The sequence below is a fragment of the Mesoplodon densirostris genome, chromosome X, assembly GCF_025265405.1.
Source record: "Mesoplodon densirostris isolate mMesDen1 chromosome X, mMesDen1 primary haplotype, whole genome shotgun sequence".
Lineage (NCBI taxonomy): Eukaryota > Metazoa > Chordata > Mammalia > Artiodactyla > Ziphiidae > Mesoplodon > Mesoplodon densirostris.
Window position 1 is genome coordinate 2,830,406 of NC_082681.1, and position 8,838 is coordinate 2,839,243.

Genomic DNA, 8,838 nt, shown 5'->3' on the forward strand with positions numbered 1-8,838 from the left:
TGCCACACGCACCAGGGCCCAGGAGCCTCCCTGCGAGGGAGCGATCCAGATGTAGCGCCTGGCCCGCAAAAGGAGGTCAGCCTTAGAGGCCAGTGTCCTTGATCCACACCTCGCCTCGGCCACCTGCTAGCTAGTGATTCAGAACGAGCTGCTCAACCCTTCTGTGTCGTGTTGTCCTCATTTGCTCATCTGGAGAATGGGGATGACACGCCCCCAACTTCCTAGGGCCACCGCGAGGGTGGGATGGACGAGTCCAGGCACGGAGCCGACACTCGCAGCCCTCACCGAAAACTATATTACGTGGCCTCTGACAGGGATGCCCTGGGGACAGGACGTTGACAGGGCCAGTCGTCCGATGCTTCGTGAGGGTGGGCGGTGTCTTCAATTTGAGATGGCAGACCCATCTTCGGCTGGGCCTCTGGGAGTCCCGAGGGGGAAGCCGGGGGTGAGGTGTCCCCTTCCAGGGAGCGGCTGCTCTTCGGGGAGCCCAGCAGTACTACCACGATGGGGGGCGGTGGGCGTCCTCTCTCTCAGCCTGCGGTTCTCTGAAGCCCCTCTGTCTGCGGCGGGGGAAGGGGAGGCAGCCCCAGCTTGTGGATGATGGGGGCAGGGAGCTCCTCTCCTGCTCACTCAGACCCGTGCTGGGATGGACCCACTGCGTCTTACAGCCCTGTCCTTCCTTGTCACTGCGCAGGTGACCTTTCAGGAGCGCTGGTTTCAGGCGGATTCTCAGTTCTGCTGTCTCACCTTCTGCGGCCCATTAACTCTGAGTCCCTCGGAAAGCCCGCCCACAGCTCCTCTTGCAGCCCCAGCCTCGGCCCCAGCCACCCCACTGGTTCCATTTGCGGTTTCCCCCACGGATCTCCCTCGCTCCCCTGCGGGCCACCTATGCATTTAAATAATATAGCTAAACTCTTCTTGTTACACATTTCCTTGTCTTCTCCCCAAGTGGACTGGCACCCCTGGAGGGCAGGGGCTGGGTGTCTGAGAGGCACTGTCCCCAATCCCAGTCTACACAGCGTGGGGTCATGTGACAAACACCACCTCCCCCCAATTTGTCCCCGCGCCCCCCAGAGTGATTGGCCAGCAGGCCGACCTGCCAGCCAGGGTCAATGAGGAATTTGCTGTAGGGACTCAGAAATCCCCCCCCACCCCCCACCCCACCCCCCACCCCACCCCCCCGGCAGTCGCATCACTCTCCTCACACATGGGAGGAGGCCTTTGTGCCCAAGATACATAACCCAGAAATCATCAACTGAGAGTTTAATAAATTTGGTCATATAAAATTGTATCACTTCTTGACAGCCCAAACCAGCCAGCCTAGTCTTTCAAGACAAGAGACAGACTGAGGGAAAATATTTACAACACATGGAACAAAGGACTAACAGCCCTAGTGTATGACAAGCAGGGTCTTTTGGGGAGGCAGTTATGTAGTGTCCATTAAAAGTGTAAATGCCCATAGGCTTTGACCTGGCAGGTCCACTTAGAGGTAATTATTCTAGGGTGACATTGACACATGTTCAGAGCAGGTAGCAAAAACAAAGAAAAAGGAGAAGAAGAAGAAGAAGGGAAAAGGTAAACGTTTATCAGTTGGGGATTTGTTATGTAAATCATAGGACGTGTACTCTATCAAATACCGCGTGGCCAGAGAAGAAATGAGCTAGATGTTTCTGTACTGACATGGAAGAATTTCGAAGCTATATTATTGCTAGTCAAAAGAAAATCACAATTGAATGTACAGGGTTTGTGTTTTTTAAAACTGTGTGAGTATAACCATGTTGGTGATTGCATACAAGAACATAGCTAGAAGTGAGAAACAGAACTGTTAACAGTCTTGCTTAAGATAATGTTTTGTAAACATTTTCAGTTATGTGCTTTAAATATATGTGGGTTGCTAACGTGTAAAATGGTCCAGCCACCGTGGAATGCAAATTGGCAGTTCCTTCCAAGGCTAAACTTCCATCTCCTTAGAACCCAGCAGTTGCACTGTTGGGCAGGCATGCCAAAGAAATGGAAACTTCTGACCACAGGAAAACCTATACACGAATATTCATAGCAGATTTATTTGTGGAAGCCTAAAAGTGGGAATCGGCAACATGTCCCTCAGTGGGTGAAGGCCTGAACAAACTGTGGCTGATCCACACCAAGGACGACAGCTGGCAATACAAAGGAAGAGCTAACTATTGATACCTGCAACAATTCCGATGGATGGATCTCAAGAGCTGTGTGTGAGTGAAAAAAAGCCCTGGGTGGCTCGCGGGATCCTAGCTCCGGCCCGGAGCAGGGATGGAACCTCCGCCCTTGGCAGTGAGAGCGGGGACTCCTAACCACTGGACCGCCAGGGAAGTCCTTATGTAATGTCTTCAAATGACAAAATTACAGAGCTGAGACTACAATCCGGTTGCCATGGGTTGGGAGGAGGAGGGAAGGGGCTGTGGCTACGAAAGGTCTACAGGAGGGGTCCTTGTGAGGGGACGGGCTGGATACTGATGGCAGTGGTGGTCACCTGAGTCCACACACACACACGGGGATAAAACCCGGAGCAGCTCTCCGCTGGCACCAATGCCCTTTCCTGGTGTGCGGTCCCACTAGCTGTGCAACAGGCTGACGCTGGGGGAACTGCGGGAGGTGCTCCGGCCTCTTGGACGTTTCCGTGTAACTTCCTGTGAACTTAATTCCTTCAGAATACAAGTTCACACCAAAAGCACACAAGCAGGGCTTAGCGTGTACACATCGGACCACTCGCGCGACTCTGCACGGAGAGTCCCTACTCTCCCGGCAGGGACACCTAGAGACCCGCAGCCGACCCGATCGGCGGCTGAGGGAACACCGCGGCGGGGCAGATCCGAGAGGGGCGCGCAGGGGTTCGGCTTGTTTTGATTGGGCAACGGAGGTGCCCGTCACACAAGAGGGACCGGGCTTCCTGGGGGCGGGTCTCGTCACGAGTCGAGCTTGGTGACTGGCGGAGCCAGCTGGAAGGGGTGGGCAGAGAGGCGGTGCTCCGCGGCTTACGGTGGGCGCGCTGAGGAGAAGTGAGGAGACCGGTGCGGGGGCGGTCAGGGCGGGGCTCGACGCGCCGGGACAACGCCCCGGCCTGTGGTCACCGCCCACCTTCCCCGGACTCCGTCCCCCGCCCCTCTGGGTCCTGGGCCTGGCCAGAGTCCCCGTTCCCACAGTCCCCGGGGACCTACGCCCTCTCCCGGGGAGAGGCCGAGGAGAAGCCTCCACCGAGTCCAGGCCCCTGGAGACCTCGGGGGCTCCGTCGGGCGCCCCTCCCGCCAGGATTCCCCGCACTGTCCTGAGGGCGTCTGGCGCTCGAGATGGCCAGGGACAGTGTATTGGGGGTCCCCAGGGGCCTGGTGAGCGGGGAAGGGAGGCCGGTGACCCCACCGGGATGGCAAAGGGCACGGTCACTCCGTCTGCGGCCCCTCCCCCCAGTCCTGGCCTCTGAGGGCGGCCTTGGCTCCGCGATCCTGGGAACTTCCACCCTCCCGCCACCCCACCCCTTGCCTGGCCCACTGTGTTCCAGCGCCCCTGAGTGTGATTCGGACGGTTCCCTGTGAAGCACGGATCCGCCCCCCTCCACACACACGTGGTATCCAGGGAGAGGTGGGCAGAGCTGCGGCCGTGTCCGGAAACTGGGTGTCGGCCAGGGGTGTCTGTCCATGCTGCTGGAGGCGGGGGACGGCACGAAGTAACAAAGTCTTCCCCATGTCACTTGACACGTGTTGCCTGCTGGGAAGGAGTCCTGCCCAAGCATGGCTGTTCAACAGGACAACCTGTGGGTGCCTGCCTGCCTGCCTCTCACCTGGGAGGTCAAGGTGAGCCCCGCAGAGAGAGAAAGCACATGGCTTCTCTAGAAGAGGGTGCGATCAGGAACTGTCCATCCCGGTGGTGGTTCTCACGCTGAGAGGCACCTAAGAACACCTGGAGGGCGCGTTCAAACCTGGGTTGCAGGGCCCCACCCCAGAGGCTCTGATCTTGCACACCTGGGGCGGGGCCGGCGAATTTGCTAGTCCAGCAATCCTGGGTGATGCCGCTGCTGGCCAGGGACCCCACTGTGAGAAGCACTGCTCTAGAGGGCTGAGACTCCTAGGTGTGTGCCCCCTGCCCTACCCCAGACTGGCTCCTCTGCAGGGTCCCCACGGGCCTGGGAAGCGTCCGGAGGGTGCTGTCTCTCGCGAGATCTGGGGCTTCCCGTTGAGCAGCCTTCACCCTTCCCTGCCTGAGGATGTAGTCCACAGCGCCCCGCCCCGCCCCCCCCCCCGCGCCCCCCCCCCCGGCAGGATCAGCTGTCAGGTTTGTACAGGTGCTCAGCAGTTCCCCGACTGGGGCTGATAACATCTGGACACTTAGGAGGGAGGGGGGATGGGAAGAACTCTCTGATGAGGCAGAGGAAAAAGACCTGACCGCCGAGCTCAGAGGTGGGAAAGGAGCACGGGCCCTGAGACCAAGAGTGTGGATTTGGGGGAGCGTGGAGGCCAGAAAGGGGGTTGTCTGCCCGGGAGCTGCCCTGACAGTTGTCTGGTCTGTGGGCGTGGCCAGCCCTCTCCTGCCGCCGCCGCCGCCTTTCCTGCCAAACGTTCCTCACCAAGAGGGTCTCCCAGCTCCTGGGTGATGCTGCCCAGACCGGCTCAACTCCCAGCGCCACCACCCACCGTTTTGGCCAGTCTTTGCGGTGGCTGGTCTTTGTTCGGCTCCAGGATGGCCCGCCTTCTAGTTGGAGCCGCAGAGCAAATGCAGTGCCAGTCACCAGCCACCATGTGTGCCCGGAACCAGCAGCTCTGGGACCCCAACACCCGAGCACGTTCTGGCTGTGGGATCAGATGGGGGGGTGGTAACCTTTGGCCTGCATTTTCCGCGGTCCCCTCCTGCACCCCCCTTTCCCTTGCGTCGTTGGGCTTTTTTCCTTGTTGACAGGTTCAAGCTCTCTATGCGTTAACGGTATGAGCCCTGAGTCACGTCTTGCTACTGTTTTTTTGCCCCGCTTTGTCACTTGTGTCTTGACTCTGTGGTTTGGGCTTTGTGTTTGGCCAGGCATACGATTTTAATGTTTGTGTCATCAGACTTTCCAGGCTTCTCCTAATGGCTTCTGGGGATGCTCGTCGGTTTGTTTGCTTCAGACTGACTTGGAGTGGTGTTCTCCATTTAAAATCATCGTGTATTTAGTTACCCGTTGCTGCATAACAGATTACCCCAATCGTAGCACCTTAACACAGCCAACCGTCGTAATCTCCTGCATGTGTGAAGGACAGGATTCTAGAAGGCTTGTCTGGGGGCTTCTGGGTTGGGGTCCATCACAGGCTGCAGTCGAGGCCTCCGCTGGGGCCACAGCCCCCTGGTCTGCCTAGGGTGTGGGGATGGGCGGGGGCAGCTCTGCTTCCAACATGGCTCCTGGCTGTGGTGGGGCCTCGGGCCTCCCCACCAGGCCTGTCCCTAGGGCCGCTCAGGGAGGGGCTTCACCAGAGCCCATGACCTAGGACAGAGCAGCCCCGAGATCAAGGCCGCAGTGTTTCTCTAAGAACTTCACCTCGAAGTGACAACCCTCACCTCTGCTGTATTTTTATGGCTCACACGGGTCAACCCAGGAACAGTGGAGGAGGGGACGGTACCCGCTAGGGCGTAGCTTGTTCGCATTCATGGTGGATGGGAAGGCTCCAAGGAGTGTCCTCACTCCTGAATCTGGGGGTGGGACTCCTGGTCCGCACAGGCCCCTTGGGAATGCGTCCTTTGTCTGAGCGGGGGTGACAGGTTCCTGCCCAGGACCGAGATAGGCAGGGCTGTGTTTGTAAGGGCAGAGTGGCTTTTCACCTTTAAACAGTTGCGGACGAAACACACAAAAAGCCAGAGAAAGAGGGACTTCCCTGGTGGCGCAGTGGTTAAGAATCTGCCTGCCAATGCAGGGGACACGGGTTCGAGCCTGGTCCAGGAAGATCCCATGTGCCGCGGAGCAGCGAATCCCACGCGCCACAACTACTGAGCCTGCGCTCTTGAGTCCACGACCCACAACTACTGAGCCCAGGACCCACAACTACTGAGCCCGCGAGCCTGAACTAGTGAAGCCCGCGCACCTAGAGCCCGTGTTCTGCAACGGGAGAAGCCACCGCAATTGGAAGCCCGCGCACCGCAAGTAGAGAAAGCCCACGCACAGCGACGTAGACCCACCACGGCCAAAAATAAATAAAATTTTTAAAAAAAATTTAAAAAAAAGCCAGAGGAAAGAAAGAACATGTGACAGGACCCCAGCGTGGCCCACAAAGCCAGCAGTGCGTGCCCTCTGCCCAGCAGTTTGCAGCCCTGGTGGGAGTCCCGGCTAGTTGCGCTGCCGTAGGCGCGGGGGCCGGAAGCGCTTTCTCATCACAGCAGCCCATCCACTGCCAGGGCCACGCAAGTGCTCACGCAGGCCTGGGCCCCAGTGCTCTCCGACCTCCAAGGTCCCCACCCCTTCTCCTTCTCAGTGGGGTGGGGGTGGGGGCAGCTACCTTGCTGGGGTGGCCTCTCTGTGCCCATAGGTGCAGGCCCTCCTCTCCCCGCTCCCCTCCCCACCCCACCAGCCTCCCACCATGCAGCTGGGAAGTGGGTAGGGGCAGGGAGCAGAGAGGGGTGGGCCCCATCGTGAGGGTGCAGGCTGGCGAGCCCCTTGTCCTCAGTGACCATGCCAGGTAGCCCCGGGCTGGGCTGTGATGGCTCAGCAGTGGCAGGTGCCAGCCCGGGGTGGCAGCCGAGTGTCCCTTTGGTCCCAGGAAGGGGCTCCCACTGTGGCCAAGGGAGAGGTGCCCGCCGCATCCTTCTTGCCTGGGACTCGGACGTGACTCCCTGATGACACGCTTGGTGGCTCTGAAGTTGTCACGCAGGTTCTGGGGGCGGTGAGTACCTTTCCTGTTGGGTCTCGCTGCTGGGCAACGCCAGGGCCCTTGGCGACAGCTCCCTGGCCCCGTCCGAGGCCGCCATGCACTTCTTGAACCCCAGGACCGTGGGTGTCGGGAGAGCCGGGCTCTCTGTCTCCGTCCCAGGAGCAGAGGCCGAGGCCGAGGCCGTGCTTGCTGGGCCCGGCCTCGTGGCTGTGGTGGTGGCTGCCGGGGACACCCTCGGGCCGGGATGTGGGGCCGCAGGGTCCTGGGGCTCCGGGAGATGCTCGGGCCCGCTGCAGCCCCACACTCCTGAGCCATCTGACTGTCCCCCTAAGTAGAGCCACCTTCCAGTCCCTCAGCCCTGGGCAGAAGGCACGACAAGGCGGGCCCGGCTTCCCTGCAGTCTTCCCTCTGAGGCGGCCTGCCCACGGGGGCCCAGGGCACTGCGTGGGCGCTGGTCCTCCCTTGCCCGGGGGAGCTCTTCCTAGCAGCCCGCTCTGTGATGGGCATAATCAGGGCAGCAGCCAGGCCCTGTCCCCATCCAGCCGCCCGCCACCTGCAGTGCTCATCCTTGGCCCTCACCCTCTCCGCCCGCCCGAGGACTTGGGTGCCTCCCCCGCTGAGCACGGGCGTCTGTACCTGGCCCGTCCTCAGTAGGTGCTCTGACCCAAGGGCAGTCCCCCAGCCCCGCCCATTGTTTAGCGCTTTCCTCAGTCCTGCTCCCCTGGCTGAGGCCTCGCTCGCTGGGCTTGTGGGGACCTTCCAGACTCCAGACACACACACACACACACACACACACACACACACACTCTCCCATCACTGCCTTCATCAGGGTTCCTGGGGGGTGTGGAGGTGGCTTCCAGACTCCAGACACACACACACACACACACACACACACACACACACACACTCTCCCATCACTGCCTTCATCAGGGTTCCTGGGGGGTGTGGAGGTGGCTTCCAGACTCCAGACACACACACACACACACACACACACACACACACACACACACTCCCATCACTGCCTTCATCAGGGTTCCTGGGGGGTGTGGAGGTGGCTGCCCTGGAGCGCCCTGGCCCTGTGCCCTGGAGTTGGGTGAGGCCGCCTGTGCTGGGGGCCTGCACGGGAATTCCAAGGGTCTTCAGACTACTGTCTCCCTTGTTGAAGTGCTGGGGCTCCCTCACTGTCGGGTGGGCGGCAGTCCCATCCTGAGGGGCCGGTGCTCCCCTTTCCTCAGCCGGGTCCCTCCCATCCTCCTGGGGGAGCGGGCAGCAGGGAGGGTTGGGTGCAGAGGTGTGGCCAGAGCAGGGGTGGAGGCCGGCCGTGGGGTGTGGGTGGTCAGCTCCACCATCCCCCTGCCCTGCCCTGCCCGCAGCTGGACCTGCAGGATGGGGGGCTGCTCCCAACTGGGGCGACCAGCCACCCCCTCCCCAGACTTAGTAGGGGAGATGGGGCCAGCCTGGGGGACGGCGTGCAGCTGGGACCTCATCTCTGCTCCTGGCACCTGCTGGTGAGCGGGGCTCGGGCGTGGGCGTGGGGCCTGTTGGAGCTGGGCCACCACCCCTGCTGGCTCTGGGTGGGTGGCCTGGGCTGGACATCCTGCGTGTGAACCTGGCTGAGGCCCAGGCCTCGCACTTCCCTGTCTCCTAGCAGCTGGGGCGTCCTCTGGGGGATTTGCTCAATGGGGCCAGGTCCCAAGCCATTTGCCCCCAGCAGGATGGGGTCTCGGTGATCCTTTTCCTGGTGCCGTCTGCCTGTTCCCCCTCCCCAGAAGCCCTGTCAGGGATGGCGCCCCCGTCTCGCTCCCTCCTGACCCCTCCCTGGGCGGGCCTCAGGCTCAGGCCTGGTCTGTCCCGCAGCCTCTGTCCTCAGGGCTGTCGTCAGGGTCCTGTTTCCCCCCTCCAGGGTGCATCTTTCCCCCCCCCCGCTGCCGCCTAGCGTGCCTCATGGCTGCCTGGGTGTGATGAGGAGTCCGGGGCGGGGACG